Source organism: Lactuca sativa, chromosome 4, assembly GCF_002870075.4.
Source record: "Lactuca sativa cultivar Salinas chromosome 4, Lsat_Salinas_v11, whole genome shotgun sequence".
In the NCBI taxonomy this organism is placed as follows: domain Eukaryota; kingdom Viridiplantae; phylum Streptophyta; class Magnoliopsida; order Asterales; family Asteraceae; genus Lactuca; species Lactuca sativa.
In genome coordinates, this window is record NC_056626.2 from 403,854,477 (window position 1) to 403,869,928 (window position 15,452).

The following is a 15,452-nucleotide window of genomic DNA, read 5'->3' on the forward strand; positions in this document are numbered from 1 at the left end:
TGCAAACTCAACCCTAACTTTAGAAAAATGTACATTCATAGTCTACAAATTTTGGTTCTACAACTATAGTCCCAAGTTTTTAAAATGCGAGAAACTATTGCATTAAAACCCAAAACCAGAATGTAATTTAATAGGTTTTTAGTACTGCTGACACAATGGATACTTGGAATTGGTTCCATACAGAATAAGGAAAAGAGAAAAAATTGATTCTCTTTCCACCTAATTGATTCTTTATTTTTGGTAGAGAAAATGTGGGAAAAATAGAGATAATAAGGTGTCGTGAGATTAAAAAAAATGATGGAAAAGAAGGGCAACCTTTATCCACTCACGTTCAAACCCTACAACGTCTATCTCAAGACGATTTCCTATCTATCTCAAAACAATTTTCCCTTCTATTCAGGATTTTGGCAGCCAAAGTTATCTAGTTCCCCTCACATTCATGTTTTAATCATTTCCTCTCTCCTATGAAGATTTTGCGTCTAGTGCTGTGGATTTTGAAAACCAAATTCTCCAATTAAGGTATTTTTTTTATCTCTTTTATCTCATCGATATATTTGATCTTGTTAACTAATTTTGTGATTTTAATTAACATGGTATATAATCTTGTTTTTATTTAATGTTAAGTATCATGCGTGCCTTATTTCTGTTGATGTAATTGATTGTTTGTCTTTTAATCATAATATAAGAGTAGCAAGACATTACACTGAATTTTTAGATGATAAATAATATGGGACCTAGTTAAGGGGACATTAGGTATGGGTAGGGGTGTTCAAAAATATTCGCATCAGAAATATCCGATTCGAAAATCCGAAAATCCGATCCGAAATTATCCGAAATTTCGGATATCCGATTTTTCGGATTCGGATACGGATAGTGAATTTATAAAGTTTCGGATATTTCGGATATCCGATATCCGAAAAAATAATTTTTCTTTATTTTTTAATATTTTATTATGAGAAATTGGAAACATTGACATGCTTAATGGACTAATGTTCCCCACCATTTTCAACTTTTTCGTGACCATTCTTTCCAAACTTTTATTGCAAACCTTTCCATTTACAATCGTTATATATTTGTTTATTATAATCCTGGTTCGTTGACTTATAATAAAAAACTATTAAGTAAATGCTACATATATTTATTTGTTGCTATCGATATCCATCTATGTCGCCAGATTTAACATAGTTGCTATTATTAATTTTAAGAGTTGCGGTGATTTTACGGATAGAGATGTTCAGATGTGAATATTTATTTAAAATTAATGAAATTCGGATATCCGATTTAATATCCGAATCCGTATCCGAAATTTTGGATACGGATTCGGATATCAAAAATCAACTATCGAAATATTCGGATATCTGAAATTCGGATATCCGAATTTTCGGATATCCGGTTTTGAACACCCCTAGGTATGGGCCTTTTGTTTTTCTCAATAACTTAGTTTGGAACTCAAAATTGGATAGATTAGTAGCTTCTCCTAATGTAGAATAGCTATCTTAATATAAGGAATTTCAAGAATTGCATCTAAATATTTGAGTTTCTGTAGACATTAATTTGGTTTAGAAAGGGGCAAAAAGGGAAATTTGCAGCATTTCAAGGTTGATAGAAGATCCAAACACCAAATAAACCCATTTTACTCGGGTAAAATATTTAAAAAACAAACTCCAATCATGAATATTATTGAATTTTTAAAAAGACAAATATACCCACCCAGAAAATGGCAACAGTAGTTGAATACAAAACTCTCATCTATTTCCGCATACTACACACACGTTGTTGGTTGTGATACATATGACAACAATACCAAAAGGAATAAAACAACATCAAAGCAACACTAAGGGTAACAGAGAGTGTACCTATATTTGCAATACGAACCATAGAAGTGAGTCTGACTGCCAAACTGCAAATTTGGTTCCTGTATTTTTTAGAAAAGGTGTGATTTAAGTCCCTAAACATTCAATTTTGCATAGATGGTTAAACAACCTATGTATTTTCAGTTGTTAGGCTCTTCAAGCGCCCCTCATATACCTGATTACAAAATGAGATATAACAACATACTTATTTTGTATGCCCACCCTAATGAAAAGCTTAGAATTCATCAAAGGAAACCCTATAGATTCCCTAAGTTCACAAACCTAATATGGCTTAACCTGCAAAAAATGGTAATAAAAAACTACATGATCTATCTTTATTCCATTTCATATATAATCGATGTGAAATTTGTCCCTGCTCCTGAATCTCTTCTTTCAGAGCAGAATGGAGCAATCTCTTCTTTTAGGGTAGAATGAAGCAATCTCTTCTTTCAGAGCAGAGTGGTAAAGTCCTGTAAACAATAAATTAAGACAATACATGTAAATATCCAAAATATAGCATTTCAGTATTTCTTTTTTCAAAAAAGAACACAATCTGATTTGACCAAATTCCGACACCTCTAAATTCAAAGAATCCTTTTTTATCAGAAGAAACTTTGTCAAGAAGCAAAGATCAACAGGGAATTATGTGTTACCAACACAAAAAAACCATGAAGCTATCCGGATGGATAAGCGACTCACTTAATAGTAGCCTTGTCATACATTCAGTATACAAAATGTTGTAAATTTTATTCAACTTAGTAAGTTTGTAACAATATATTCTAGAAAAGAAACATTGGATAAGAAATCAACTTTATTTTATAATCAACATGTATGACGTTATATTAATCAATGCTTTATAATACTTAACAATAATTTTAGAAACAAACTATAAGTTGTAGCAATCTATTTTTCACAAAATACCTTTTAACTTTGAAGAGCAACTCCATATTACAGCAGATACAAATGAACAACTACATCATGTAACGTTGGAATAAGTTACCATCCCGACTGAAAAACGAAGGAAAAAATCATATTACATTTATCAAAGGAAAAATAGAAATATTAGAACATGTAAATCTTTTATTATTGAATCTTAACTCTCAGTATGTGTATTTAGTCAACAATGTACTAATGTAGGTCACAATTGTTGTTCAAATTCAAACAGAGGATAATTAAAAAATAATGATCAACATTTGAAGTGCAACTAAGTTTCACCTAAAATCACAAATATAAATGGAAGTATGGGATATGTCAACTATTTTGTTCACCTGTAGAAATTTTCCCATCAATAAAATCTAATAAAATCAACTTGTTTTAAGCAGTAGCACCATACAACGGGTGTCATGGATGATGCCATCAATAAATTCCACTAAACTCAACGTGGCCAAGGGCTTTCCAGGTCATGGCGATACTATTATGATCGATTGTTTTGTCCTTAGCTGGCCACGACATGGCCAAAAGCATGCCACGTCATAGAGGTCATTGAACGTTGACCGTTGACTTTTTGGTTGGCTTAACATTGGGTCAAACTTGAAGGAATTGGGTTATTGATCAAGGTTCCACCTTGGTTTGGTGCTAGTTGGTTCGCAGGAGCGATCATAGTAGGGAGTGAGTGTGTTGCGGTGTATCCATAGGTCTTCGATTTGGGTGAGTTTCCTCACTATACTATGTATTATAGTGTATATCCTTGTATGTTAGGATATATAAGTAGTGGTATGTTGGTTAGGGTACTAGTAGGTTGGTGTTCGTTGAGTGGAGTGCCCTAGGGGTTGTATGTAGTCATGTAGGATAACCTGAGAACTCTTGATCTAGGCTTCCTTTCATGTTCCTTGTTTGGTTGTGGCTCTAGAGTAGGATCAGCTGTTTGGATACCTATCTCATCTCTAGTTATATATAGCTATGCATTCCTTGGAGATTTATCGGTAATGATGTAGTGTGTTGATAAGGCCTAGTATGCGATAATTATTTGTTAGACAGGTAGACTAGTGTAGGTAGTTGTCTGTGTTATATGTTTACTTGATTTCTTGTTTGTTACATATGTTGACATATTGTGGTAGGGTGGGTTGAGGTGATGATGCTTTGTGTTGTAGGCCAAGATACTCGGGAAGGCCAACGGTGTACTATATTCTAGGGTGCGGGCCAATTGTATGTTGTAGGCATGGGAGGGGGAATAATCGTGGACTGGAGGCTCAAGTGAGAAGTTAGGTTGAGGTGGTACTGTTTTGTGTGTTGTAGGCCAAAAACCCGGGGGCAATCCAATCTTATGTAGTGGGCATAGGGGAAATCCAGTCTTATGTTGTGGGCTTGGGGGCAATCCGGTCTTATGTTGTGGTTATAAGGGCAATGCAGTCTTATGTTTTATGTTGTGGGCCCGATGTTCATGTATTGTTTGTATATTGTGGTGTGTGGTTTTTGGGGGAATTCAGTAAGCTTTGGCTTATAATTGTGGATTAAATGTTTTTTAGGTACAGTTGGTGATCATGCAAGGTTTGACCTTGTGTTGTGGTCCAACAAACCTAGGAGCAATCCAATATTATGTTGTGGGCACGAGGGAAATTTAGTCTTATGTTGTGGGCCCGGGGGCAATCCATTCTTATGTTGTGGGCCAAGGGGCAATCCAGTCTTATGTTTTATGTTGTGGGCCAGGTGTGCATGTATTTTTTGTATATTGTGGTGTGTGGTATTTTGGGGGAATTCATTAAGCTTTGACTTGTAGTTGTGGATTAAATGTTTTTCAGGTACCGTTGGTGATCGTGGGAAGGGAAAGGCATGATTGTACACACACATCAGCAACAATGGAGATTCAGTAATATTTATATTGCTCGGATTTAAAACAACTGTATTTTGGAACCAATTGGTTTTAATAACTTCCATTTTATGTATATGATTATTATACTTTATTTAAAAATGAAATTTTTTTCTTGTGAAAATGCTATGTTACACAAAAGATGGTTACCAAACAACCCTAAGGTTTTGAAGTTGCCCTAAAATCCAAGAACATTTCTTCAAGGAACTTCATGGCATCAAATAAGAGAAGATGATGTGTAACATCCCAAAATTCAAGACTACAAATTTCATTTTTAAATAGTTTATTATAAAACCAACAGTATAAGAAAACATCCATAATAACATCTCATGTCAAAACCAAAGTGTCAATAAACAAAACATGTTGTCATAAACAATATCAGAGTGTAATCCCAAAGATCTCATGTGCGGAAAATCATAGTGTGATGCGTTGCGATTGAGCCGACTCCTATCCTTTGAAAACGAAGTACTTGGAACCAAAACTGAAAACCGTAAGCACGAAGCTTAGTGAGTTCCCCCATCATACCACACACCATACAATAACATACTGTCAGGCATACCGGGGTGCCCGACCTACCCTTGTCAGGCATATCTGGGTGCCCGACCTACCCTGCTAAGCATACCAGGGTGCTCAACCTACCCTGTTAGCCATACTGGGGTGCCCAACCTACCCCTGTCAGACATACCGGTGTAACATCCCGACTCTCAGGTATAATATTTATATATTTATTTTGGGATTTAGTGAGTGACTAGATGAGTTGTATGTCCGACTTGTCGAGTAGAGTCAGATTGGTCACGTGGGTTTAATGACCAACTCGCCGAGTTAGCTTTGTGTGAGGAAACCCTAAATCTCCAGGTTTTTGTCTTATTTAAAGGGCCTTAATCCCTCATTTATGCCTCCCTCGTCACCCTTGAGTACTGTTGAAAACCCTAATCGAGTTTTAGCTTGTTGTATGAGAAGGAGTCTTGAGCATTTTAGTGCAACTTGAGAGAAGAAGAGGAAAGCATTAAGGCTTGGAGCAAGGTGGGACATTTGGATCTAGAGGTTCTCAGTGGATAGCTTTTGTTTGAGGTAAAAAAAATGCTATATTGATCATTTTTCTTGTGAGATCTTAGTTTGAGGGAGTTTTATGGCTTTTCCCCATCCTTTTTGTGTTATTGAGTCCCTTGAGCATATCTTGAGGTTGAAACCTCGGATCTAGATTGTAGGAGGTCTTATGAGCCCAAAGACCCAAGCTTTATGGAGCTAGAGGCAAGCCTATGAGCACCAAACCCTTATTGGAGCTTGTATTGGCATTATGGAGCAAATATGACATGCATGAACGTAAAGATCGAAGCTTTACGTGACATTTTTTTGCCTTGAGAGACTAGATCGAGAGTTTGGAGTGGTAGATTTGCCTTAAAACGTCTCAACGAGTATACAAACTGAATGGACTCGCCAAGTCAATGAGCTGACTCGACGAGTCGGCTAGGGTTTTCTCGATGAGACTAAGCACGCGGTAACTCGCCAAGTTGAAGGGTCAACTCGGCGAGTTTACGGGTCAACTCGACGAGTTGAGTTGGACTTTCATCAGGGTTCTGAGGAACCGAATGGACTTGACAAGTCGCATATATGCACTCGACGAGTTGGGTCAACATGGACTATTGACTCGAATGTTGACTGCTGTTGACTTTAGGGTTTGGTCAAACTTGAGGGATAGAGATCATGGAGGGGTAAAGGGTCTTTTACCCATCCCAGGAGTAAAAGAGGGACTATCATGAGTTTATTTAGAGTTGTTATCTTTAAGTGTTAATTAGAGATGCTTGTTACATGTAGGTGGGAGTTAGACTGCTCGAGGGGTATTCAGTTTCCTTGCTTGCTTACGAGATGAGTCTTCTCACTATACTTACCTAGAGTGGTAACCTTTGTGCGACCGGAGGGTCTTATGTGATTATATTGAGTATTGTGATATCTTGCATTATGTCTTTGTGATTTATGCTTTGTATTATTATGAGCTTACTGAGTTAGGATCGGAGGGTCCATCCGAGTTGTGGGACCGGAGGGTTCCACTGAGACACATTGATCGGAGGGTCTTATTTGAGTATAGCCATGAGAGGCTAATGAGATGTGTGTGGTATTTTGCGGAACTTACTAAGCTTCGTGCTTACTATGTTATGTGTTATATGTTTCAGGTACTTCTCAGGATCACGGGAAGGCGCCGACTTGATTGTACACACAAGGTTGAGTTACATTTTGAGGATCTTGGATTGTGTTTAAAACATTTTCTGAATATGTGTTTTGAAAACATTATCATTTGGGGGTTTTGTGAACTATGTTATGAGAATTACATGATTTTTAAAATGAAAAATTTGTTTGAAAATTTACGGTGTTACAAGTTGGTATCAAAGCCTTGGTTTGAGGGATTCAGATATACCTTCGGGTGTATTTGGACTCAAACTGAGGATTTGAGATTTTTTTCAAAAGAAGTGATTTTTCCAAAATGAGAAAGAGTTTAAGAGAATAACGAGATGGATCATTGTGTACAATCAGCCAGAGCCCGAAAGATGATTTCCCAGAATACCCTTACTTATTTGTGTCATGAGATATTTATGAGATGTTAGGCATGCATGCTAAAGGATAGGCTAGGTATTTCATATTTAGGGCTAGAGTTGCATGATTTGTGATGCCTTAGTCTAGGAGTTGCTACTATCTGTTGTTGCCTTGAGTATGTGTTGAGTAGGAGTATCTAGCAGGAATCCCTTAGAAAGAGTTCTAAGTCGAGGGTTAATCTAAGAGAGATATCTAGATGAGTGTATGAGGAGTCTACTAAGAGAGTAGTGTAATATCCGTGAGAGATAGAGTACTTGTGAATTAGGATCCTAGGAGGAGGACTTGGGGTGACTACAGGTTGGTGTGGAAGGGAGTATTAGGCCTGTACTACTGAAAGCACCGGATCTGTATGCAACCCAAGTAAGAATCCTTAGGGTACTAAGGAGCATGTAGGGGAAAGAATCGAGTGTGAGTATTCTCGAGCGAGTCTCTGATGATTTTTGTGTTGTGTTTCGGAGACATCATGGTGGGTACGCGCCACAACCCTAAGAGCAGTGGGACTAGTGACGAGTAGATCCGCAAGATCATCCATGAGGAGGTGGCCGCAGCTATTCGAGAGGCGATAACGGAGATTTTTGGATCTATTAAGACCACCTTGATCGAGACTTTTGATGAACGAGATGCCGCTGCTACTGAGGCCGTTGTTGCCACAACCACCGCAGGAGTTCAGCAACACAAAACCACCAGAGTTTGATGGGACACAAGATCCGATTGCTGCTATGAGATGCATCTCTGATATTGAGGGATGCTTTTTACATGTGTTCGTTCCCCGAGCATTTGAGAGTTCAGTTTGCGCTGAACCAGCTTCGCTTGGGAGCGAAGGACTGGTGGAAATTTGTGACAACCATCTTTACTCCTGCAGACCATGCTGCAGTGACGTGGGAGAGGATTAATCAGTTGTTTCGAGATGAGTATGTTCCCCAGGTAGAGAGGGAACGGTTGGACCAGGAGTTTCTGTCTCTCAAGTAGAAGATCAGAAACTGTGACTGAGATTTCGAGGATGTTCCATGAGAGGGCGCTGTTTTTCCCTGAGCACGTGTCTATCGAGCAGGCACATGTGATCCAATATTTGAGCATAATGAGGAGGGATATAAGGGAGTTCCTAGCAAACTCATCGTACAGGACATTGGCTAAGCTTCAGACCAATGCCAGACGGAGGGAGATTGAGCTTGAGTTGCATACCAGGGAGGAGGGAGAGTCCCAAGGGAGGGACCAGAGACCAGTGCAGTCGCAACCAACAACGAAGCGGGCTATGCCTGGTGATACGATAGATAGGGGCTAGAAGGTCCGCACTTGTGGTAAGTACGACAAGAGTCACAAGGGATCATGTCGGGCAGAGATTTGCTACAAATATGGAAAGGAGAGGCGCATGGTGAAGGATTGCCCCCAAGGGGTTTGCAGTTTGCTTTTACTACAACCAAACAGGCCATCGGAAGGCCGAGTGCCCTCAGCTCATTCAGGGATTAGCTCAGGGTTCTGAACTTGCTACTTTGCGTGCTACTGATAGTCGGACGGTGAAGGCCGAGGTTCCGAGGGCTCGTGGGAGAGCTTTTCAGCTGACAGCGGAGGAGGTCCGCGTAACACCCAATGTCGTGGCTGGTACATATTTCCTTATTTAATTATTTTGAGATTTGTTGTGCTTATTATGTGCTATTTATAGGTACTTTTATTGTGAGTTCTGTACCTGCCTTGGTGTCATTTGACTCGGCTGTGAGTCGATCCTTTGTGTCTTTAGCTTTTAGTCGTCACATCAGTATCCGACGTGAGGCGTTGAGTCGACCTCTGAGGGTTTCCATAGCAGACGAGCATGCGGTTTTTGCTACTGATGTATTCTGAGTATGTGAGCTAGAGATTTTTGGTGTCGAGTTTCGATAGACCTGGTACCTATCGCGATCGGTGATGTTTGTGTCATTGTGGGCATGGACTGGTTGAATCGGTTTGGAGCTATGATCGACTGTGAGCGTCAGATGGTGACTATATGAGACCCTAGTGGGGGAGTGCTTGTGGTGTATGGAAAGGGTACCAGATCTGGGTTAGCTTTCTACTCTGCTGCCAGAGCGAGACATAGTCGACAACATGGCTGTATGGGCTTTTTGGCGTATGTGATGGATACGCGGGTTGCTGCAGGGAGGCTGAGTTCTATCTCTGTGGTTCCGATAGTGTGCGAGTTTCTGAATGTTTTTCCCGAGGAGTTGTCGGGAGTGCCTCCCGAGAGGCAGGTGGAGTTCAGGATTGATTTGGTTCTAGGTGCGGCACCTATGTGACATCCCCTAATTTCTCGGCCAGAAAAGACCGATTTAATTTATGCTTTTTAAAATAAAATCAGAGAAATCTTTTTAAAAGATGTTGCGGAATTGGTCCCCAAACAACATATGATAAAAGTTTATCAAAACCCTTCATTAAGAAGGTATATATTTTCCATATATATCAAAACCTCGGGATGTCATGTTCCGATACAGATCAAAAGCATAAACAAGACATTATAAGCCTTTCAACAGTTATTTACAACTACTGGCCTATAATCCAAAAATCTCTCGTCGTACTCCGACTATGCTCAGGGTCCACTACCTGTAACATAAAAACTGAGTGGGTCAGGCTTGGGAGCCTAGTGAGCATATAGGGTTTTCAACCCACAATACTAATATACTTATTAAGTTCACCAATCAACAATAACCCTGATTACCCATTCCCGTTGTCCTCACTTTACGTCCTTAAGCACCTATCACAAGGGACCTAGCCTAAGGATTATCATCGGGATGGACACTACTGCTAAGGGGTTTCCTCAACCATACATGTCCTAAAGGCAACCATGAGGGGGATGGAGTACGCCAATGAACATTTAATTCATCAACACCTACAAGTTGCGAACCTGCTAGTGTTCCACTGGACTGTCTAGAAAGGTCCGTGGTCGTCATCTATACCCCGCTAGATGACTACAACAACAACAACAACAACAACAACAACATCGAGGCCTCTCACCATTTTAACACACATCAACTATTTCATCTACCGATGTTCTACCCAACATATTTTGTAGATAAAATACATATAGAGTTTAAAACTTGTATAAAACGTTTATTCAACAGTCACCTCAAATAAACACTTAATATAATTACACATAGCACGTATTTTATAGAAAATACTTCATATCTAGGTGTAAGATGAAAGTGACTACACACTCACTTGTTTTGATGAAAATCGGGCAGCAATTCGTTTCCTAAAAGGATCGTTTCTAATAAAACCGGGAGTTTTATTGAGAAACCGGGCTCTGCAAAAGTCGGGCTTCGAAACAGAAAAGATAAATTTTCCGGGCTTCACGGGAACTTCGTGGCGTATTCCGGGGCTTATAACTGATACCGGGGCTTCGGGGGATGATAATATGAAAGAAATATGGAGAAAGGGGCTAAAAATGACAAGTTTTGAAAATACTCCCGGGAGGTCTCGCACCCTTCTATTTATAGGGGGAGGCTTCTGATCGGACGGTTAGGAAGAAGACACGCGTCGTACATCCGAGGGCTCGCATGGAGGGTGGCTCGCACATGGTGTGCGCATGCAAGGGGCTCGCTGGCAGTCTGCGATTGGATCGAGGTCTAGGGTCCGAAGTAGAGGGTTCGTGGCATGCTGTGAGGGCTCGGTCTCGTGCAAGAAGGTATGTGTCGCCTTCTCAGTGGACCACTTTGGATAAGGCCACGTGCTCGGATGACTCAGCAGGACACGTGGCACTCTTTCAGCGAAGGTGACGTGGCAAAACGTGACTATGCGAATTTTCTCGATTTTTGCGCCAAAACTTCTAAAATCCATAACTTTTGCATACGATCTCCGTTTTTGACGTTCTTTATATGCACACGTAGCTAAAATTACGCTCTACAACTTCTGTTTAGACTTCGTCGGCTAATTTTGACTTTAATTTTTATATTATTATTTTTAACAGACCGGGACAGGAAATCCGTTAAAAATTCATAACTTCTTCATTCGACGTCCGTTTTCGGCAGACTTTTTACCGTTGTGCTACTAATAACGAGACCTTCAATTCTTGTTTAGGTTGTGTTGGCTAAAAATCGCTCGATCTAAAATTCGAGTTTTTAGCTGTCTACTGCTAAGCTGAAACTTCGAAAAATCATAACTTCCTCATACGGAGTCAGATTTGGGCGTTCTTTTTATCGAACTTCTCGGTTTAAAGAATACTACAAATTTCATTTAGATTAGTAAGGCTAAAAAGTAGTTTATCAAAAACTCACTTTTTACGACATTCGGCACCTTGCCGGTTTTGTCGCGAAACTTCGACATGTCATAACTTCTTCGTTATAACTCGGATTTCGACATTCTTTATATCCCCGAAATCCTTGTTTCGACCACTACAACTTTATGTAAAGATATCGGGCTTATCTCACACTTTGATTTTGACGCTTATTTTTATTCTTAATTAATTAAACCCTAATAATTAAGCATAAAACACATAATTCACATAATATTCACATAATTCCTTTTCATTTCTTCAAAATGAATTACAAAGGTTAACCTAGACTATCAACTCAATATAAATGCCTAGGCTAGAAACACGAGTGTTACAATTCTCTCCCCTTTAGGATGATTCCGTCCCCGGAATCACATATCACCAAACAACTGCGGGTAGCGACTCATCATGTCACTATCCGTTTCCCAAGTGAGATTTGGTCCATTCGTATGTTTCCAACGCACAAGCACTAAATCGACCATCTTGCGTCAAAACTTCATAGTCTTACGGTCAACGATTGCCTCAGGTTCTTCGATCAACCTCTTGTTTTCATCCAACCTTAACTCAAAAATCAGAATTATGTCGGGGACATCTCCCGTGAAATTTCTCAAATAACACACATGAAAGGTGTTATGAATACCCTCTAGTTCTTCCGGTAACTCTAGCTTGTAAGCTTGATTCCCGATCCTCTGAAGAACTTTAAATGGTCTAATAAACCTTGTACTCAACTTTCCCCTTTTGCCAAATCTTATAAGTCCCTTCCACGACGAGACTTTAAGTAAAACCGAATCTCCAACTTCAAGGGTTATCGGTTGTCTTTTCTTGTCAGCATAACTCTTTTGTTGATCTTGAGCAGCTAACATCCTTTCCCTTATCTCTTTCAACTTTTCAGCAGTCTCATGGAGTATTTCAGGTCCCATAAACTGCTTTTCTCCAGCTTCCAGCCAACATGATGGCGTTCGACACTTTTCCCCATACAAAGCGTGATAAGGTTCCATCTTAATGCTTGAGTGGAAACTATTATTATAGGAGAATTCTACTAGAGGTAAGTATTCATCCCAGTTACCTTGGAATTCTAAGGTACATGCTCTCAGCATATCCTCCAATGTTTGAATCGTTTGTTCGCTCTGACCATTGGTTTGCGGATGGTAAGCTGTACTCAAACACAACTTAGTACCCAATTCCTCTTGTAGACTCCTCCAAAACCTTGAGGTAAAACGACTGTCACGATCGGATACAATCGTTAGCGGAACACCGTGAAGCCTCACAATTTCCTTCACGTAAGAATTCACAAGTTTATCCATAGACCATTTCTCTTTGGCTACTATGAAATGCGCACTCTTAGTGAAGCGATCAACGACCACCCAAATCATGTCGTGACCGTTCCTTGTTCTGGGCAGTTTAGTCACAAAATCCATGGTGATGTCTTCCCATTTACCCATGGGTACGGGTAAAGGTTCTAAACTCTCATACGGTTTCTGATGTTGTGCCTTAACCCTAGCACAAGTTACACACTCGGCCACATACTTAGCAACATCGAGCTTCATTGTCGGCCACCAATAATAGGGTTTTAAATCCCTATACATTTTTGTACTGCCGGGATGAATCGAGTACATGGTCTTGTGAGCTTCTTCCATCATAATATCTCTTACTCCGCCCGTCTTAGGTACCCAAATCCTATCTTGGAATAGCTTCAACCCTTGGTTGTTTGTACCAAATACTAATGTTTTGCCCAAACGTTCTTCCTTTCGGTCATTTTTCTCTAAATCTTCCTCTTGAGCTTTCTTTATACTTTCCACAATTGTCGAGACAACTTCAATTCTCAACGCTCTTGGCCTTTTCTTTTCAAGGTTTACCTTCCGACTGAGAGCATCAGCAACAACATTTGCTTTACCAGGGTGGTAAAGTATCTCACAGTCGTAGTCCTTGAGTAACTCTAGCCAGCGTCGTTGCCTCATGTTCAATTCCTTCTGATTAAAGAGATATTGAAGACTCTTATGATCAGTGAAAAGTTTACACTTTGTGCCATAAAGATAATGCCTCCATATCTTTAAGGCAAATACTACCGCTGCCAACTCCAGATCATGAGTGAGGTAGTTCTTTTCATGCTCCTTCAATTGCCTCGATGCATACGCGATCACTTTATCCCTTTGGGTCAGAACACAACCTAACCCAACTCCAGATGCATCGCTATAAACTGCGAAGTCATGAACTTCTTCAGGCAACGAAAGAATCGGTGCTTCACACAATCTCTTCTTTAACTTCTCAAAGGCTTCCTTATGCTTCTCATTCCAAGCATAAGTAGCTCCTTTGTGGGTCAAAGCTATTAATGGAGTAGCAATCGAAGAAAAGCCTTGGATAAACCTTCGGTAATATCCAGCTAATCCTAAAAAGCTTCGAATCTCCGTAGGACTTTTTGGTTGTTCCCACTTCATTACAGCTTCAATCTTTGCTGGGTCAACCATTATTCCTTCTTGGTTAACCACATGACCTAAAAATTGGACTTCTTGAATCCAAAATTCACATTTGGAGAACTTTGCATACAACTTCTCCTTTTTCAGGACTTCTAGCACTTCACGCAGATGCTTTTCATGCTCCTGCTTGCTTTTCGAATAAATCAAGATGTCGTCTATGAATACTATCACGGATTTATCTAGGAATGGTTTACAAACCCTATTCATCAAATCCATGAAAGCTGATGGGGCATTGGTTAGTCCGAACGACATAACCAAAAAATTCATAGTGTCTATATCTTGTTCTAAACGCAGTCTTTTCGATATCCTGCTCTCTCACCTTTAGTTGATGGTATCCCGACCTAAGATCGATCTTCGAGAAATAGCTCGAACCTTGCAACTGGTCGAACAGGTCATCGATCCTTGGCAACGGGTACTTGTTCTTTATTGTCGCTTTGTTCAGCTCTCTGTAATCGATGCACATTCTCATGCTCCCGTCTTTTTTCTTTACAAATAACACAGGGGCTCCCCAGGGCGATGAACTAGGCCGAATGAAACCTTTGTCCAATAACTCCTGAAGTTGTGTCATAAGTTCTTTCATATCTTTTGGTGCTAATCGATACGGTGCTTTTGCTATCGGCGTCGTTCCTGGTAACAAGTCGATACGAAATTCTACTTGTCGATCAGGGGGCAATCCGGGAAGTTCTTCGAGAAAGACTTCCGAATAATCACACACCACCGGAATATTCTGCACCTCCTTCTTTTCCATCTTAGCATCGATCACGAACACTAGATATGATGTACATCCCTTGGCCAAACACTTTCTGGCTTTCATTAGGGAAATGATTCCAGAGTTTACTCTGCGTTTGTCTCTGTACACCATAAACGATTCTTTCCCTGGCGGGTTTACTTTTACTATCTTCTTCCTACACATTATTTCGGCATCATTGGCGCTATGCCAATCCATTCCTAAAACTATGTCGAATCCATTTAACTCAATAGGCAATAATTCCTCGTGGAACTTATTCCCATCCAAGTCAATGAGGATGTTTTTCATTCGATGGCTAACAGGTACAAACTTGCCACTAGCAATCTCGACTAATAAAGCATTAACTAGCTTATCTACAGGCAAAGCTAGTTTTCTACCAAATTCATGCAAAATAAAGGAGTAATTGGCTCCAGAATAAAACAAAATTTGGGCAGGCAATTCATTTACGAGAAAGGTACCTGAAGCGCCATCGACTTCTTCTTTCGCAGCTTCAAGTGTCGTCTGAAAGGCTCTCGCCTTCGGATTTGGTGGAAGATTGGGTTTTGCTGCGTCCTTCTTCTTCGGGCAGTCCCTCAAAATATGCCCTTCTTCATTGCACCCAAAACATACGTTCTTATTGAAGGTGCATTCATTGGCATAATGCCCAAGCTTTCCACATTTGTAAGAAGTGACTTCCACGCTGCACTTCCCAGCATGTTTCTTCTTACACTTGTCACACCACTGGCTTCGGATCCTCCTCCAAATTTTC

At 40.0% G+C, this 15,452-nt stretch overlaps 1 long non-coding RNA gene across 1 annotated transcript; it reads left to right on the plus strand.

The window, feature by feature from the left end:
- The first annotated feature begins 124 nt into the window (after positions 1-124).
- Positions 125-4,725, plus strand: LOC122197439 (uncharacterized). The gene is made up of 3 exons (XR_006191102.2): positions 125-519; positions 4,319-4,499; positions 4,592-4,725. It is a non-coding gene; the product is annotated as an uncharacterized LOC122197439 (long non-coding RNA).
- Positions 4,726-15,452: the final 10,727 nt, after the last annotated feature.